This window comes from Papio anubis, chromosome 14 (genome assembly GCF_008728515.1).
Source record: "Papio anubis isolate 15944 chromosome 14, Panubis1.0, whole genome shotgun sequence".
Lineage (NCBI taxonomy): Eukaryota > Metazoa > Chordata > Mammalia > Primates > Cercopithecidae > Papio > Papio anubis.
This window is the reverse complement of record NC_044989.1, coordinates 60,754,336-60,774,141: the sequence shown is the minus strand read 5'-3', so window position 1 is coordinate 60,774,141 and position 19,806 is coordinate 60,754,336. Positions and strand designations below refer to the sequence as shown.

The 19,806-nt window shown below is 45.6% G+C and overlaps 1 long non-coding RNA gene across 2 annotated transcripts in view; it reads left to right on the top strand.

The window, feature by feature from the left end:
• Positions 1 to 5,578: 5,578 nt before the first annotated feature.
• Positions 5,579 to 19,806, top strand: part of LOC110741064 — a 57,525-nt gene continuing 43,297 nt past the window's right edge. For both annotated transcript variants that reach the window (XR_002516666.2, XR_002516665.2), the window contains exons 1-2: positions 5,579 to 7,126; positions 17,399 to 18,231. This is a non-coding gene — a long non-coding RNA (uncharacterized LOC110741064). The remainder of the gene's footprint in view (positions 7,127 to 17,398; positions 18,232 to 19,806) is intronic.

The window sequence follows — 19,806 nt, the reverse complement described above, 5'->3', positions numbered from 1 at the left end:
ACACCCATGACACAGCCTCAGGAGGTCCTGATGACATGTGCCCAAGATGGTCAGGGCACAGCTCGGTTTTATCAATCAATATACATAAGACTTAGGCCGGGCGCGGTGGCTCAAGCCTGTAATCCCAGCACTTTGGGAGGCCGAGGCGGGCGGATCACGAGGTCAGGAGATCGAGACCATCCTGGCTAACATGGTGAAACCCCGTCTCTACTAAAAATACAAAAAACTAGCCGGGCGTGGTGGCGGGCGCCTGTAGTCCCAGCTACTCGGAGGCTGAGGCAGGAGAATGGCCTGAACCTGGGAGGCGGAGCTTGCAGTGAGCCGAGATCGGGCCACTGCACACCAACCTGGGAGACACAGAGCGCGACTCCGTCTCATAAAATCAAAAAAAAAAAAAAAAAAAGACTTACACTGGTTTGGTCTCAAAAGGTGGGACAACTCACAGCAGGAAGGGGGTTTCCAGGTCATAGGTACAGAAGAGACAAATGGTTGCATTCTTTTGAGTTTCCAATTAGCCTTTCCCAAGGAAGCAATCAGATATGCATTTATCTCAGTGAGCAGAGGGATGACTTTGACATCTGTCTGTCCTTTGTCCACAAGGAATTTCCTCATGGACAAATTGTGAGGGAGGTATGTAGCTTTTTTACCTTAGTAGCTATCTTTTTGAGGAATAGAATGGGAGGCAGGTTTGCCCTAAGCAGTTCCCAGCTTGACCTTTTTCTTCAGCTTAGTGATTTGGGAGTCCTGCGATATAGTTTCCTTTCGCACCCTCAACTCACCCATTGTCTTCTGTGAGGTGGTCCTGCCTACAGTGTAGGCGCAACAAACCCAAGCGGTGAAGCAAAATTGTGACTCAAATAAAAGCTCCAGACAAATTTATTGATGGGGCGTTTGGAGGAAGGCAGAACTTCCTCTGGCTACTCAAAGGAAGCAAGTGGAGCGTTTAGGAGAGGAACCTATTTACTGGGTCGAAAACAAATGATAATATACAACTGTATAGCACTTTGTGATTTAAAATCTGATTATCTTATAGGAGAAAACATCCCTGTGAAATATTTTCTATGGTTTTATCTCCTAAATAATAAATATTATTAGTTATTTATTGTTACATAACAGATTACCCCCAAACTTAGCACTTAATATCAACATGCGTTGCTATTTCAGTTTCTCCGGGCTAGGAATCCAGGTGCAGATTAGCTGGGCTGAGGGTCTCTCTCAAGACTGCAGTTAGAATAGTGGTCAGGGAAGCAGAGCTACCATCTTCTTGAGGTTCAGCTGGACAGCATCCACTTCCAAGCTCACTCAGTGGTTGCTGGCAGGATTCAGTTCCTTGTGGGTTGTTGGATTGAGGCCCTCAGTTCCTCAATGGCTAGTGGCTGGGGGCCCATTGAGTTTCTTCCTACATGGGCCTCTGTAGAGCAGCTCACAGCATGGAAGCTAGCTTCATCAGAGTAAACAAGTTGGCAGAGAGGGGGAGAGAGAGAGAGAGACAGAGAGAGAGATTGATCAGATTTTTGTAACCTGGCCTTGGAATTCACATCCTATCACTTTTGCCATATTCTTTTTGTTAAAAGCAAACCATTAGGTCCAGCCCACATTCAAGGGGAGGGGATTACACAAGGGTGTTGATATCAGAATGGGGCTATTTTATTTTATTTTATTTTGAGACACAGTTTCGCTCTGTCACCCAGGCTGGAGTGTAGTGGTGGGATCTCGGCTCACTGCAATCTCTGCCTCACAGGTTCAAGTGATTCTTCTGACTTGGCCTTCCAGCTAGCTGGGATTATAGGCACCCGTTGCCACGCCCAGTGAATTTTTGCATTTTTAGTAGAGGTGGGGGGTCTCACCATACTGGCCAGGCTGGTCTCGAACTCCTAACCTCCTTGGCCTCCCAAGGTGCTCGGATTACAGGCATGAAACCAATGCTCCTGGCTGAGAATGGGACTGTTTTAGAAGGCCACCTACCACATCCCTTTTTTACGGCAAAGGGAACCAAATTTTAGCCCTAAATCAACCATAGAGGAAGACTCAAACCAGAGTCATTACTCTGTCCACTCTGTTGTGCAAACCTTGCTCATCCTATTCCAACATCATCCTTATGTGTAAAGGCATGCGTAGTGTAAGTTACTGAGCATTTGAGAATTTTCATATCATGTGAAATTCCCAGTTATCTACAACAGTTTATGATATTCTAGGATGGGGGCATATTTTGGAGACAGAGAGAAAAATGTAGTGATAATTAGAAAAATATGCAGAGGCTCCATTACCTACAAATGGCATCCATAGTTTTCACAGAAGAGGGCCTGGAAAATAGTTCTTAGGCCATTCAGGGTAACAGCAATGATTAATTCCAAGCTGTTAACACATTTTATTATGCAAATACTCCAGCAACTCAGCCATGGAGAAAGTCCGGGCACCGCCCCCACCCCATTCACTCTGGACACTCAATTTGCATGGAAATGTGGCACTTTCACTCAAAGACAAGACAGTATGGTTCTCCTTCGAGGGGGGAGGTGGGAAGATTAGGACGTGGGTGGGGGAGGTGGCTAGAGGGAGATTCAGCTACCCATTAGCGACATGGATCATTTTAAAGCCATTTGTGGTTAGAAAAACAATGGTATTATCTTAATTTAGTAATTAAATTGCTCAAAGCAGGAGAGATAAGCAGAGCCTAGGGTCAATTCCAGGCGCACTGAGTTTTGAGCCTTCCAGGAACCAGAGTTGAATCCTGCATCACCAAAAAGAAGGCTCTCATCACGTGAGCAGTGTTCAGTCTCGGCAAAAACGTAGGCTTTCCTTTCAGGGGAGAGAAAAGCAAGCAAATATAACATGTCTCTGGGAACTAGATAGAGTTTGAAGTCCATGAGTTTTTAGAATGGTCAGTGCTTGATATGAAGGAGTGATCACAGATGGCTTTTATGGATCTTTCCCACTTAATAATAGTTAGGTGGGCGCAAAATTCTGTTAAATGAACAAACAACTTCTGGCTTCTGGGGGAATGTAGCCCTGGGGTGTCTAAGTCAGCCATTGAAGAGGAAAATCAAGAGTGCAATTGGATGCCTGTCAAAAGATGGGCCAGGACACTGGCTGGACTGACTTGGAAAGTAGAGGAAAAGTGTTGCAAGTTTAGGACTTGAGCTGTGTGCAGTGATCTGGGAGTGAAAGGGGTTTCTAAGACCAGAGCAAAGGTGAGCTTAACACTTTCTGGGAAGCCTCTATTTCTAGAAAGAGAAATGGAGATGGAGCAATTGGCAGAAAGTCAGGATGTCCACTCATCCCCACACACATACTGGGAATGAAAGGAAGTGGAATCATTCTTTCTTTCCAGTAGGGAAGCAGTTCATGGCAGGGAGAGAGTATGCATCCAAGATGTATTTTACTCGCGTCCGTGTGAAGAGACCCCCAAACAGGCTTTGTGTGAGCAATAAAGCTTTTTAATCACCTGGGTGCAGGCAGGCTGAGTCCGAAAAGAGAGTCAGTGAAGGGAGATAGGGGTGGGGCCATTTTATAAGATTTGGGTGGGTAGTGGAAAATTACAGTCAAAGGGGGTTGTTCTCTGGTGGGCAGGGTCAGGGGTCATAAGGTGCTCAGTGGGAAAGCTTTTGAGCCAGGATGAGCTAGGAGAAGGAATTTCACAAGGTAATGTCATCAGTTAAGGCAGGAACAGGCCATTTTCAATTCTTTTGTGATTCTTCACTTACTTCAGGCCATCTGGATGTATATCTGCAGGTCACAGGGAATATGATGGCTTAGCTTGGAATCCGTGGCCTGGCAATGTACCCCAAATCTCCTTTGTAATTCGTACTTCTGGCAGTGAGGTTTCAGAAAAAGTTTGTTTCTGGAGTGTGTTATCTTCTTCCCTGTATCTTCCATTATATGCCACCTTGTAGGCATTGGAGGGGACTTCTGCTCTATTTTCACTGTGTTCTTATAAGCCTTCAAGCAGATAGGGTGAGTGTTACCGTCCTCATCTGAGAGAGAAAACCATGGGTGGCTTGGAGAAGTTCAGTGATTTGCCTGATAAGTAAGGGATAGGTGGTTTAAAAATTGTGTCCCTGATTTCTGCTTTAGAGCCCATCCCATCTCACCAAAATACCTGGGAAGGCCAAAGCTGGCTTGAAGAAAATGGCAGGGAAAGGGAGTCTGGTTACAGAGGGGATTTTCATGAGAAGCCACTAAGCTTTCTTAATAATGTCTTGTGTTGATAGATGCACAGAAAGGGAGGAGGCGTCAGGGGGACTTGAAGACCAAATTCTGACTTTCTGGCACAGCCAATTGATTGACTTCTAAGAGCTCCAGTTCTGTGAAGTAAATGGCTCTGGTGACAGACAGGAGAGGACGAACATTACCAAAAAAAAAAAAAAGCGGAGGAGATGTGATACAGCCAAAAGGTCAACAGCCTTGAGGACAGAAGACCTGAATTTTTTAGTAGTCTTAGGGTGCTACCAACTCACTGTTTAACTCTGTGACCTCAATCTTTCCAGTTCTTGTTTTGCTCATCTATAAAATATGGACTAGATGATCTCTAAGACCTTTCTAGCTCTTTCTAGAAGGAAGCCAAAGTAAGACAGATATGAAATCAACTTCCATTCTAGTCTTTGGCAATTGTTCACCAGATCCCAGACTCTAGGAACCCTAGCTTGTCCTAGAAGTCTCAAGTTCTGGGGATCTTGCAACTTTCCCTGATTGTGAAACAGTGACCTTGGCTATGAGAAGAAAACTGGCTTCTCCTGAGTCACCACTTCCTTGTGCCACTGCCAAAATACATGACACCAACCAAGAGTTCCCATTCATCATCCTCACATCTGCCTGTGACTCTATACCATCCCTTGCCTTCTGCTTTACCCTCTCTCGCTTGGCTTCCACCCTCCCTGCCCCGAATCACAGCCACATTGCCAGAGGTAGGCACGTAGTTGACTATCACTCAGGAACCATGGGGAAATGCAAGATAGGTTCCTTGTCCTCCAGGAGCTTAAAACATAACAGGGAGAGAAATTGATCAATAGTCAATGCAAATCCAATCCAAATCCCAGCAGGCTTTTTTTGTTGTTGTTGAAATTGACAAACTGATTCTAAAATGGATATGAAATGCAAATGCCTCAAATATTTAAAGCAATTTTGAAAAAGAAAAACACATTTGGAGGACTTATACAGTACTATCTGACTTCAAAACTTGTGGTGTTAGTGCACAAACAGACAGGATCAATAGAACAGAATAAAGTCTAGAAATAGACCCATGCATATAAGATTAACTGATTTTGACAAAGATGCACAAGCAGTTTAATGGGGGAAAAGGTAATCTTTTCATCAAAGGAGCTGGAATAATTAGTATTTATATGCAAAAAAAAAAAAAAGAACTTCAACCCACAACTCACACCACACACAAAAATTAACTTAAAGTGGATCACAGATCTAAATGTAGGGCAACAACTATAAAAGAAAACATGGAGAAAATCAATGTGACTTTGCGTTAGAGAAATAATTTTTAAATAGGACACACATGCACATACAAACCAAACTATTAAACAAAAAATTGATAAATCAGGCATTATCAAAGTTTAAAATTTTTGCTCTTCAAAAGACACCGTTAATAAAATAAAAAGGCAAGACAGACTGGGAGAAAGTTTTTGCAAAAAATATATCTGATAAAGAACTTGTATCCAGAATAAAGAAAGCACTCTCACAAGTCAATAGTAAGAAATCAATGCAACACAATGAAAATGAGCAAAAGATTTGAACAGACATTCCACCAAAGAAGACATGGCAAGTAAACACATGGAAAAATGCTGAACATCATTAGTCATTAGGGAAACGCAAATTAAAACCACAAGGAGATATCACTACATATGCACTCGAATGATCAAAATTAAAAAGACCAACAATAACAGGCACTGGCCAAGATGTGGAGCAACTGGAACTCTCATTCACTAGAAATGCAAGATGATACCGCCACTTTGGGAAAGACTTTGGCGATTTCTTATGTAGTGAAATATACACTGACTGCGTATGACTCAGCAATTTATCTGCTAGCTATATTCCCAGGATAAATGAGAACGTACATCCACACAAAGACTTGTATTTAAATGTTCATAGTAGCATTCTGTTATATTAAGGGAAACTGGAAATAACTGAAATACCCATCAAGTGATGAATGGGTAAACAAATTGTGATCTATACAGACACTGGAATATTACTCAGTTCTAAAAAGAGCTGAAGTACTGAAGTACTTTATGCATGCAACCATATGATGTGTTGATGAGTGCAATAATGTGGATGAATCTCAAAGAATATGCCATGTGAAAGAAGCCAACCACAAAGGCTACATTCTGAATGACTGCAAAATGCAAAACTCTGGACAAGGCAAAACAATAGTGATAGAAGACACATCAGAGATTCCCAACAGCCATGGGGCCTGGATGGGGGAGATTAATGGCAAACAGGTGAGAGATAATGTCAGTGTTCTACGCATAATTTTTGTGGTGGTCATATGGTTGTATACGTTTGACAAAACTCATTGAATTGCACACTTATAGTTGGTGAATTTTTGTTGATTAAAGAAAATACAATGTGGAGAGAGAAAACATGTTTGTGTGAAACAAACAATGCAAGGTAGAGTCAGGGAGAATGCCTGAACCAGAGCCGTAGACTGAGCACTACAGAAGATAAAAAATGGGACCTGGAGCCCCCAACTCTGCGTGAGATGATCCAACAAAGGCGGGAGAAAGAAGACCCACGTGGGTGGGCATTGAGCGCTTGGTAGGATTGGCAAAGGGGGAGGGGAAAGGGCAGGGGCTCAGCCTGTGGGCAGAACCCTGGGGAATGCCAACTTCTACAGGTCGGGCAGGGCAGCGGTTCCAGCCCTGGTGGTTTTGGTCAGCATCTTTACAGTAAGCCGTGGGGAAGTGTGGAGTTGCTCGAGTGTGGCAGTGCTTTTGGCCTTGAGCCCCACACGTAGGTCACTTTCATCAGAACGGGAAAACGAAACAGGCTCCCCTGAATGATTTATGGGAGGGCTTGTGTTTTGGGGATGTGATACTGCAATTTGTGTTATAGGACCAAGACATCTGTTTCCAGGGAGGTGCGTTCTCTTACCATGAGCCTTTCCCACGAGGGATCTTTTGCCCCGGTAAGAGTTATCCATTTTATCTTAGCTAATGTTAGCATAATGGGCCTTCATAATGGGTGACAGGTGGCCTCACCAGGACCTGAGTGTGCATGGTCTGGGGACAACTGGGAGGTGAGCAGGAGCTGCCTCGGTCCTACCCTGTCCCTCGGATGGCGTCCAGCCATGCAGTAAGCTGTGTGATTAGGGAGCATGCCAGCCGTGAGATGGCATAGGCAAGCTCCCACTTCACAATTAAGTTTTAGCCATTTATTTGATTAAATTTCAGTTATGCTAACTGTCCCCATGTGGATTAAAGACCCTTGCTGGGGAGCTCTGCTGCCAACAGATCTTGGCCCACAACCGCTTCTCACCAGGAGGTACAGTTCCCTGGGGAGGCCTGAAGCCAGGGGAGTGCAATTGTAGAGTATCCTGGCTAGGGAAGCTTTGGCAAGCTTCTTGCTCAAGTCCTCACATCACAGAGGACAAAACTGAGGCTGGCTTCAGTCACCAGGAGACAGTAGGGAAGGGACCCACATAATGGCCACACAGCCTGTCAGGTGTTGAGTCACTTGACAGTCATTTGACTCATTCCTTTTTGTCTACAAGCAGTGGGGGTATGGCATGGTGCATGTAGATGGAGACACAATGTGTACTTGTGCCGGACAAGCACCCCACCTTCTACCCCTTCTCAGAAGGGGAATTTGGGAGGAGGTTTGCCCCTGCCCACTTTCACCTGTCAGACAGGTGGAGGAAGAAAGCCCCATGCAGAATTTGATTGGGGAGGGAGGGTTAGTACTAGCCACACCTTATTATTATTATTTTTTTAACCCCACCTCTGTCTGCTTTCAAAAGGAATCATGAATCCTCAAATCTTAGGAAGATTTTTGTCTGATACGACTCCTGGGGACTTTGGTCAAAGGGTGTCTGAGATTCCTGAGGCCCCACCCTGCCCAGTCTTAATACTCCTCACTAATCCTTTTTCACCCCGAGGTCGCGTCCACATGGTGCTCACTGTCTCCTAGCATGCCTGGGTGAATCCTGCTGGCTCCCACCCCGCCAACCTCCTGCAACCCATGATCCCCAAGAGTGCATTATGCAAGATTGTGTGTGTACAAGCGCCTTCCCCTACACTGTATGTGGGATCAAATATTCATTGTATAAGTAAAATTAAAATGTATTAACTTTCCTTCCAGATGCCCCCTGATAGCAAGTTTAATTACTCTGGACATAATTAAATGAGTTTAGGAGATTAGAAAATATAAGGGGGTTGTGAAGACTATATATTTATGGGGAAAAAAGGGAAATTTAATTCTGAAGTCTGTTGTCATTTGGTGGCTAGTGTGCTGGGGCCTGGGAGGGATGGGGGAAATACTTGGGTAATGGTGGAATGAGGTCTTCAAGAGGCTTGAACCAGTTTGGATGCATCAGTCTCTTGGCCCACAAATGTAGAAATACAGCAGACTTATGCCTGGGCATCTTTATTCTGATGCAGTGCGGACTTTTCCTGCAAGAGCCAGGAGCTTGGGGCAGGTGTAATAACTGAGGAAACGGATGCACCAGCAGACAGCTGTGCTGTGAGCCTCACCTTTCCGTTCAAGGGAGCTTGCCCATCTTGCCATAGGCTTTCCCTCTTGTGATAGGCTTTCCTGGGACCTGCAGCAAAGTCTGCAAATGTTGAGAGTGTCTTCAATTACAGAACTGATACCCCGGAGCGCTCTCTGCCTTGCTTTTCTCTGGCCCTTGTTCATCGCCTACCTCCAGTCAACTTTAGCCTCACCTTTGCCCTAAGGTAAGGAGCAAGGGTTGGATGGTAGATTCCAGGTGGAGCCAAGAGACCCTTAGTCTAGCTGGTTCATCAGACACTGTATTTCTCCATTAAAAAACCCAGACATACACATGCACACTCATGCTAACACATGTACACTCACTACTGACACATACACATACACACTCGCATGAGCAGGCGCTCACATATGTTCACACTCTCACTCATAAACTCACATGCACACTAATACACACATATATGTACACTTGCATATACACATTCGCTCATCCACACATACATACACTTACTTGCACAAAGATACACTCGTGCATACTCGTGTCCACACACTCAAATGCACACACACAGATATACAGTCAACGAGATGTTCCAAACTCAAAGGTGAGTGTTTTGGACTTTTTGGTTAGTTTTCCTACAATTCCTTCTTTTCAGAATCCAGTTTTTTCAGCTGGAGGAGGTGTCCTGCCTCTGAGTGAGAAAAGCTGTTGTGGTTTGTCAAATTTTTTAGCTGCACAGGCGGAAGGATATTCTTCCTTGTGGTTTAGAATTACACTCCAGAAAGTTGCAAACAGATTTCCACACCCTCCCTTAAGGTGCCTTCTTGTGCTGTTTTAAAAAGGAGGGCTCTAGAGAAGGCACTGATATATATATTTTTTAATAAAAGGAAAAATAAAATACAAGGACATGGAATGAATAAGGAGAGTGAAGGGAAAACAAGCCCGAGGAGATAAAGTGAAAATTCTCTTACATTTGAGACTTGGGTTGGAGATGGGGGTTGGGGACTGCCAACTGCTATAGTGGTGTTTAGAAATAAAGAGTCTGTGTTATGTCTAGTGGTCCTAGTATTTTGTGTTACTCTGACCCCGGCATTGTATCATTTCAATGCAGTCAGGGTGTGCAAACGTTCAGTTCTGGTTGGAGGAAGGTATTTTGTATTCAGGCCAAATCTACATTTCAGATTTGAAATAGGGGAGTGGGGAGAGAAAGGGCGGGGCTGGCAGGGGCGAAGGTCAGTGTTCATAGGTCTGAGACCATGTTTAATATCACATGACACCTTTGTCAAACAGCATGTCCCCCCTTCCCCCCTACGCAGGGGCTGTCTGGGTTTCTGTACCTTGGGGACTGTCCTTTGAGTTGCCTTCCCACCCAGACTCTCAGACTTGCTTTTCGTAAACCAGAAGAAATGCATGAAATTTGACCTAGTCCACATTTTTTTTAATGTGGTGGCATGAGAAGCCCTGGAGGGTCATGTTCCCCGTCCTCTGCCTGGTCAGGCCTGTCTGCATCCACCTCCTGGGGTCCTGTGGCAGTCTGAGGCCTTGGGGATTGACTGGAGGCTGCGGAGAGGGGGAGTGGTGTCATATTTCATGGCCGCATCCTTGAAGGTGAGCCTCGGGTCTGCAGCCCAGGGTCGGGTCATCTCCTGAAACCTCAAAGGAGATGAATTAAACCTGGGCGGTCAGATGCATTTGAAATGGCTTCAGAGAGCAGTGATTATGGCTTCTGAGTTTCAGGGTTGTCTGTTGCCCTGTGGTGAGGGGCAGGAACAGGGGAGTATTGGCTGACGGCCAACGTTTCATTTCTGCGGCCCATAGTTCACCTCTGGCTTTGGTCACCAGAGCTTGATGATCTTTGCCTGATCCCTGGTAGACATCTGTCCCTATCACCATAGTCCTCGAAAAAGACCCACTGACCTGGAGGAGACCCTGGCTGGGAGGGTACAGTGACATACCCCAAGGATGCTTTAGGAAAGGGGGCAAGACTGGTGGATACCGTAGTCACTTTCCTTCTTCATCCTTCAGACACTGATTATTTGAAGACCAGGGAAAGGAAGAATGAGCTCCCAGTGGAGAGCAGTTTCCTAATCTTTGCTTTAGACTTGCAGCATTGTTGAAACTTTACTTGAGATTTATGAAAGAGAGATACATCCACGAGTGAGCGCAAGTAGCAAAGGCAGGACTTAGAGACACACAGACCTGAGTTCAGATCCTGAGTATCACTTGAAACTGTGCCTTCTCTGAGATCCTTCCTTCTTCATCTGGAAAATGGAGACAATACTAACTCAGCTGTGAGGTTATTGTGAACATGGCATGAGTTATTGCAGGCAGAGTGCCTGGCATGGAGTTGACTCTTAATATACATTAGTCATTATTTGGTAAGATTTATATCCAGCCCTTATTTCAAAGAGTTAGAGGCGATTTAGACATAAATCTGTGGGGCAAAGGCAGAGTTTTAAAATGTACATTTTGGCAAAGGGAAAGGGAGCCCGCTCAGAAATGAGGCTTGAATTCCTCAATGAACGAATACTTCTGACCAAAACACAATTTCCCTAATTTTAGGAAGCTGGAGAATCCTTCACTCCTCCATGTATTATGGAATCCTTCCAGAAACTGAGCAGTACCCCTAGGATGAGCACGAATGCTCGACACCCTGTTTAGACCAGCTGCCGTTTTGAAAGATGTTCTTAAATAGATCAAGGTCAATTTTACCTGCTTAATGACCTGCTTGGACAAAGAAGCAAGGTGCCAGGAACAAGCTGGGGAGATCGGACAGTGGCATTGTGCAGAAAAGCCCCAGCCTGGGGGCTGATGACTCACACTAGCAGCCTTGGCCCTGCTCCGCCTGCCCTAAACCTGCTTCCAGGTGGCAGAGGTTGCTCTTTGAAATGAGACATAATCTTTGCAGTATGCCTGGGACATCACAAATCACACACAGCACTTCGTTAATTCCTATCTTCATGAGCTTCTTAATTCATGTTTTCTCTACTCTTAAAAATGTGGGTCCCTTTCAGTGTGGTTGATGTCTGCTCATGCTACTTCACAAGTTCTAACATCAAGCAAAAAGCAGGACAAACTGGGCAAGGGGAGATACTGTGATATGGCAGAAAGAGCAAGAACGACATTTTATTTCTCATGTCACCGATTAGCCAACCATCAAATTTTGGGTAGTTCAGGCTCCTCCCTGGTGCCTCAGCTTTTAGGTCTGTGAAGTGGGGTAATGTTATCTACTCTCGCTATGACTTTGTTTTGAAATGTGTTGAGATAATGGATATGAAGGAGACAAAGTGTTCTGCATATTGTTTATTTACCCCTTTAGCCTTTGAGTCCTCCTTGGAGAAGCTAAGCCAAACTTCATGTGGCCAGATAGCCTGGGTTGGGACACAGCATATTTCCCCAAATATGAGCAACCATCATCGAAGACCCTAACAGGACAGTTTAGACTCACTCAACCCAGTGGCAGTCTAGAGGGCTCAACAAACTGCTGGACACACCCAGGGGTTCAATGCTCCCCCAGACTTCAGTGTGAAATATGGCAAGATCTTCAGAGGTATCCCTGTGATGCTCAAAAGTCATGAAACTTGTTGGGACAGGTTGGTATAGAACTGGAGTTGGCAAACTGCAGCCCAGGGGCCGAATCCAGACCATCACCTGCTTTTGTACATAATGTTTTACTGGAGCACAGCAATGCCTGTTCTTTTATGCGTCTATGCTATCTAAGTCTATGACTGCTTCCAGTGGCAGAGATGAGTAGTCATGACTGAGATTGGCCCTCAAAGTCAAAAGTATTTACCATCTGGCCCTTTACAGGAAAAATTTTCCCTACCCATCATACAGAATATAGATTAAAATATGCTATCATGCAAACCTCCTAAGAATGTGTGGTTTCCCCAGTTTTTAAGCTTATTTTACTTATGAATTCCTATTTATATGTCAGAGGAGTTAGTACTCAATGGTGAAACAAGTGAAGTATCATTTTATTTGTTTTTTCCTTTTTTTTTTTTTTTTGAGTTTCCTCTGTACAAGAGACAGAAGAAAGTTGACCATCTATATGCCAGGCACTTTACTTATGCCAGCACCTTTGCTATTTATGATAACCCAATGATTTAAATGTTTTACACATGAAGAAAGTGACCTTCAGAGAGGTTAAGTAACTCAGCCAAGATCACACAGCCAGTATGGGATGAAGCCAGGATTTCAGTTCAAGTCTGTCTAATTCAAATGCTAAGTTTTTCCCACCATGCTGCCTCCATGCCCTTTGGCATGCTCTTTGAAAGGCCCTCAAAGACTAACTCTAGAAGTTATTAGCCCTTGGAAACATGAACTAAAGCCAATGAGTTACTTTTTGGGGCATTTTGTAGCCTCAGTTCCAATTGTGGAGTAAAAGTCTTGCTCACTTGCAGAAGGGATTTTAGGCATCAAATTGAGTGATGAGAAGGACTTCTTGGGGCTAAGGGATGCTCAGCAGAGCAAGTTTCCCCTCCAGGTCTGACCTGTCCTTATTGGTCTTTGCTGTGTAGTTGCTTGGTGGTGGCCCTGCTTTTTGAAGGCAATGGGAGTGTCCTGGATTCTGGAAGCAGCCTGGGCATGGGGAACACGATCTGTACTGGCTGAGCTGAGCTTCTGGACTGAAGCCAGCCTGGGAGAAGAGGCATCTGATTCGTGATAAGGATGAGGGGCCAAGGGCAGCTGCAGCTGCCCTCAGCTTAATATATGGTCAATCTTCTGATGAAAAGTCTGAGGGTTAAAGGTCAGCTTTGAGTTGACTCTCAATATACCTGCCCTCCTCTTGCTCCCTGGGGAAGGAATTTTTTTCTGTAAGGTTAATTCAGGGTAAACACATTTTAGGGAGAAGCAGAAATGGTAAAGACGTTAAACAATTTTTTTTTTTTTTTTTTTTTTTTTAAAGGAAGGAAGCCAGTGATTTATCTGTTACACTCTGGGTTGCAGATCTTGGTAGTACACATGTCTAATTCTTTAAAGGTTTGAAGCTTCTCGGGTTGTGAAGGGATGATAAATAATAAATAGTAATTAAATTAAAGATGCGCACACTGGACCCCTCTGAATTCCAGGAATTTTGAAGTTGGACTCACCCTTCATCATAATTAAGACTCCCCACTGAGGATGTGCTGGCTGGTCTGCATGGAAGGGACTTCATGGAAGCTCCTCCACAGCCTTCTTGAGCTGTCATAGTTTGGCATCCCCTGGTCTAGAAGAAGCAGAGGCAGAGAAAGAGAGCCTCGGGTGGGGCTGAGGCTGCGACTGCTGGGAGAGGAAGGGGAGAGGCTGTGGGGCGAACAGACAGACATTTACGGGAGGAGTTTAGAACTATTGTGTTCTGGGTCCTCTGGGTCCATATTTATCAGATCTCTATCCCCTAACTTGAGAGAAATTTGGAGAATAAAGGATTGTTTATGCAATAGAACTGTGTAGTTCACTGGGCACTGGGGTGTTTACTGGGAAAGTTCAGAAGAGCCAGGGTTGGCTCTACTGGAACAATAAGGGGTCCATGATGGGGGCTGAAAGGGCAGATTCTTCAGTCTCAGGTAGAAACTTTGAGTTACCCATTTACCCAAGGCTGAACCACCAGTGTAATGTTGATACTCAAGCCATGGCCCCAGGCACTATCCACGACAGCACATTGCAGCTCATACTTCAGGCTATGGGGTTTTGAACAACTCAGAAGCATTGGGATAATAACTCCTGGAGCGGGAGGCTGGAGAGATGTGAGGGTTAGTCTTCAAGGAAGCCTCCACGGACAGAGGCCTTGAGAGCATCTGGAAGGGTGTGGGGGAGGGGGAGGGGGACAGAGTCCTGGGAAAGTCTGTGGGCTGAGGAATTGGTGTGTGGGGCTGAGGTGGGCAGGGCTGAGCCTCTGCTGACCTCTGAGTTAAGGAACTCTCTCTCTCTCTTTCTCTCTCTCTCTCTCTCACACACACATAGTCATACCAAAAAGAAAAAAATCCAACACTTTGTGGTCCTGTTTATTCTCAGACAGGGAGTGGACAGCCTTTCGGAGGTGTCCAACTGTGCCGTCCAGCCAGACTGACATCTGTGGGAGTTCAGGGTTTTAAATGTTTAGTCTGTGCAAGCCCCCCAGGCCCCAGCGGGCCCCACTCCTGATAGGCCGGACTTAGCCATCGACCCCCACTCCCTCCTGAGAAAGGGAATCATGTGGGGTTTGTAAGAGGGAAGCTCGGCTCCCCATGAAGTCCAAGGCAGAGGAGTGGTCCTGCGCTGTCATCAGAGTTGTAGAGAACCTCAGCCTGGGGACCTAGATGGGACTGTAGGTCAGAAGTTGCCCCCTCCCCGACCTTCAGCCAGCCGTCATTTTCTCCTCTGCAGGGAAATGGCCAGGGCCAGGCTCTGCGTCTGGTCCAGGCTTCTCTGTTCCCATAGCCCTTCATCCTTACTGCTGTCACTGCCCTGACACACAGGCCTGTAATTATTTGTCTGCATGTCTGTCTCCCCAGCTCCTCCCAGCCCAAGTAGCTCTGTTTCTTCGAAAATTTCTCTGTAAGTCTCAAGTTTCTAGCACAGCGCTTGGCACAGAGCTTTTGTTTAGTTAAAGCTCTTGGAATTGGGCTGCTCTGAACTCAGCTGAACATGCTTGTCAAAAGCCCTGAAGTCCCCTGGGCATGATGGAGTTTGGGGCACACTTAGGGAGAGGGCTCTGCAGACCTCTGAGCTCGCTGTCTGTAGAGTCCTGGGCCACAGTCCCAGAGTAACCAGTGGGCAGGGGCTGCCCTTTGACATGATGTTCAGCTGTAGTTGTCATCAGCCTGTTTGGTGATAGAAAAGGGACAGCTGGAATCCATGGGGACAAGGAGAGGAGTTGAGGGGATCACTTCTGTGCTGCAGCATGTGCTGTGGTTGCTGCTTTTCTAACTGGAAGTTCTGCGGGGGCTGGGATGGGGCACGCCCTGGGAGTGATGTCAGATTGGGTCGAATAATCACCTACTTCTTGCCTGAGTAGCAGCAAGCAAACCACAGTTAAATAAGCCTGGTTTAAAAAATACATTATTCCTGGCTGGGCGCAGTGGCTCACGCCTGTAATCCCAACACTTTGGGAGGCTGAGGCGGGTGGATCACGAGGTCAGGAGATCAAGACCAACCTGGCTAACATAGTGAAACCCTATCTCTACTAAAAATACAAAAAATTAGCCGGGCGTGGTGGCGGGCGCCTGCAGTCCCATCTTCTCAGGAGGCTGAGACAGGAGAATGGCGTGAACCCGGGAGGTGGAGGTTGCAGTGAGCTGAGATCGCGCCAATGCACTCCAGGCTGGGCGACAGAGTGAGACTCCGTCTCAAAAAAAAAAAAAAAAGAAAAAAAACTCAAAAAACCAAAAAATCATTATTGCTGAAAATACGCTTATTAACCAGTTTATGAAACACTTTGTCCCTCAGGGTTCCCAGGGACTAAAGGGTATGAAGATGCGTAAAGTAAAACAAACAAGTTCAGAATGCAAATGATTTACATTGATAAACATAAGTTATATTCTACAAATCAATTAGCAGAATACAAGTTGCAAAAAAAAAAAAAAAAAAAAAAGGAAAGACACAAACGTATGTATTAAAATTGTGTCTAATGTATTTAGTGAGCTGCTGAATTTAGTGGTAAGCTCCAGGAAAGGTCCTCGACCTCCTGGGGTCTCTCTTTGGCAGCTCCTGCAGTTTAACCAGTTATTCTCTGGCCATGGAAGCTTGAAGTTTGGAGATTCTGCATCTTTTCATGCCAAGGACAACTCAGGAGATAAGCCCGGCTTCTCAGTTCTTCAGTCTATGTGGTTTGCTCCAATGTTGATCTATCTATCTATCTATCTATCTATCTATCTATCTATCTATCTATTCATCCATCCTCCCATTTAACATTCCTAGAGAGCCTGCTATGTACATTGTACAACACTGTGACATTGCTAGGGTGATTCCAAAGAAATGGGATATCCTTGCTCTGAGAAACTCACCATCTAATTCAGAGGTTCTTAACCTCTGCACTGTTAACATTTTGGGCAGGAGAATTCTTTATTGTGGGGGTCTGTCCTGTGCATTATAGGATTTTTAGCAGCATCCCTGGCCTCTATCCACTAGATGCCAGTATCACCTCCTCCCCCCAGTTGTGACAACCAAAAATGTCTCTAGACATTGCCAAATGTCCTTGGGGGTAGAGGGTGAAATTGCCTCTAGTTGGAAACTGTTGGTCTAATTGGAGACAGACACAAAGTAACCTACGTGCTTTAACGGATGCATGCTCAAAGCATTATGGGGCTAAGGGCGGGGAGCAACTGTATGCTTGAGCTGCATCTTGAACAGTGCGTGGAAGTTTGCCAGGCACAGCAGAGGGGAAAGGGCATTTTATGCTGAAGGAACAGTGTGCATGGGTGTGAAAGCATTAAAGAGCATGGCGGGCACGGGCAGAGAGAGCTGGATGTGGCTGGTGTGTAGGCTGAATGATGATAGGAGGAGGAGGAGATGGGAGAAGGAAGGCCAGGAACAGAATGAACAGGACTCTGACGCATTTGGACTTCATCCTTTTTCTGACATTGGAACCAATGAAGATCTTCACATTTAGTTAAGCCTGGGGTGGGGTGGGGTGGGCTGCTGAAATACCTCTCATGCACTAACTAGGCAGTCAAATAGAATAAAAGGGAGGTAAGTGACTTCTACCTGGCCTTCCTCTTCTTTGATCATCTCCTCAACCTTTTTTCTTTTTCTTTCTTTCTTTCTTTTTTTAAGATGGAGTCTTTCTCTGCTGCTCAGGCTGGAGTGCACAGGACAGACCCCTACAACAAGGAATCCTGCTGCCCAAAATGTCAACAGTGCAACCTCCACTCACTGCAACCTCTGCCTCCTGGGTTCAAGTGATTCTCCTGCCTTAGCCTCCCCAGTAGCTGGGATTACAGGCACCTGAGACGTCGTCATCTCAAATATGGTTGTTCAGCCTCAAAGCTGAGCAAGTACAGCCTTTAGTGTGGGCAACAGTCTTTAGTGGCTGGTCAATTTTTGTATTTTTAGTAGAGATGGGGTTTCACCATGTTGGCCTGGCGGGTCTCGAACTCTGACCTCAAGTGATCTGTCTGCTTCGGCCTCCCACAGCACTAGGATTACGGACATGAGCCAACACGCCTGGCCCCCCAACCTTAATTAGAAAGTAGAAGTAAAGTGAAATGAACGTAGTTTCTATCTTATTTGTCATGTGTAAACCAAGATTTTTCCTGGGAGCAGAGGAGAGGATGAATTCAGAGTTACTGTGGAAGAGGTAGCCATCTCCTTTCCATACTATAAAGTTGCCACTGGGGAGGAGTTGCCCAGCCAGGGACTCCATTTCTTGGTCCTTTTCTTACATCTGAGCAGAGACACAACAATTCCTCATCAAGGGAATGTGAGTGAAAGTGGAGTGTACCTCTTCCAGGCCAACACTCTTCTATATCCTTTCCGTCTTTCACCAACCCTAGGGAGTGAAGCTTCCGTGCATGGCAGAGCCTCACGACAGAAGGAGCCTGGCCCCTTGAAAGACTGTGTGGAGAGAGCTGCTCACAGACTGGAGCACTGCCCAAGATGTTACACGAGTAGGAAATAAACTTCTGTTGTTTAGTCACTGCACCTTAGCCTATGCTAACAATGACAGAGTCTGCCTTTGCTAAGTCAGACCTAAGAGGTCAGACATCTATTTTGTTGCCAGCACTAAAGACTGTGCTTGCTCAGCTTTGAGGCCGAACAATCATATCTGAGATGGTGACATCTCAGGTGATGTGTGCATATGTGGAGCAGAGCTGCTGGGAGGTGCTGGCTTGATCTGCATTCCCGTAGCTTGCAGTAAGATTCCCAGTTGACAGCTGCCCTCTGCACTTTTACCCTTCCTTCCCACTCACCACCCATCACTTCCCCCACTGTTCCCTCCAACCCGCTGTGTCCCATTGATGAGGAAGTTTCCCCATGAAAAGCTGGAGGAGCTCTGCCTTGGGATTTCTGCTAAGTCACCAGGTTGAGAACTTGCTGGAACTCCTTGGAAAGTACAAATGCCCATTGCTTCTCTTTTGGTGGTCTGGGCCTTAACACTCCAGGCTATCACTGTATCATCTGGGCCAATTGACTGCGTCTAAATAGTGGAATTCTTTCTGTGCTCCTGAAAACAAGAGGGCTGCTTGGTGTGTGTGTGTGTGGTGTGTGTGTGTGTATGTGTGCACACACGTGTGCATGCTGTAGGCCTGATATTAGACACAGACAAGTAAAATGTTATGCTTTTTTTTTTTTTTTTTTAAGATGGAGTTTCACTCTTATCCCCCAGGCTGGAGTGCAATGGTGTAATCTTGGCTCACTGCAACCTCTGCCTGCTGGGTTCAAATGATTCTCCTGCCTCAGCCTCCCAAGTAGCTGGAATTACAGGTCCGCGCCACAACGCCTGACTAATTTTTGTAGTTTTAGTAGAGACAGGGTTTCATCATATCAGCCAGGCTGGTCTCGAAATCCTGACCTCAAGTGATCCACCCGCCTCAGTCTCCCAAAGTGCTGGGATTACAGGCGTGGGCCACTGCGTCCAGCCAATGTTATGCATTTAAGTGTGGGGAGCAGAAGACTGGATATGCAAGAGCATACATCCGGATACCTTTTACCTCTTGACTTGTGGGGAAAATGACTCTAGGATTTTACATGGAGCTTCCTGTGTGCATGTTGATGACTGTTGGCAACAAGGTGGCAGGAAGAAAGACATTGCTTTCCAAACTCCTTTTCCCAAATGATCCTTTCTCAGTCTGTCTTACCTGCTTGTGTACTGTTCAACAGAGAGGGGGAACAGGGAAAAAGCAGGGGCAGTTGTGAAAAATAGAAGGGAAACTTGAGTGTACCTTTTTCTTCTCCTTCTCTTTCTCCACCTTCAGTCATCATTAACAGAAAAATATTTTTAAAAGATCCCTTGATGGCATCCCCAAATGTGAAGTCTGACATTTTCTTAGCTGATGGCCTCCTTTGTGAAGGTATTTTGTGTCCTCCCAGCATGCCTGCTGGATCCCTGGTTTGCCGCGGTTGCTAAGGTAAATACTCTTTCCATTAAGCAGCACAGCCCAAGAGTGGCCTAAAGCTCAAATAAATGACCAAGGAGCAAGTTAAACATTCCCTGGGGCGATTTTAACCTATGCAATAGCTTT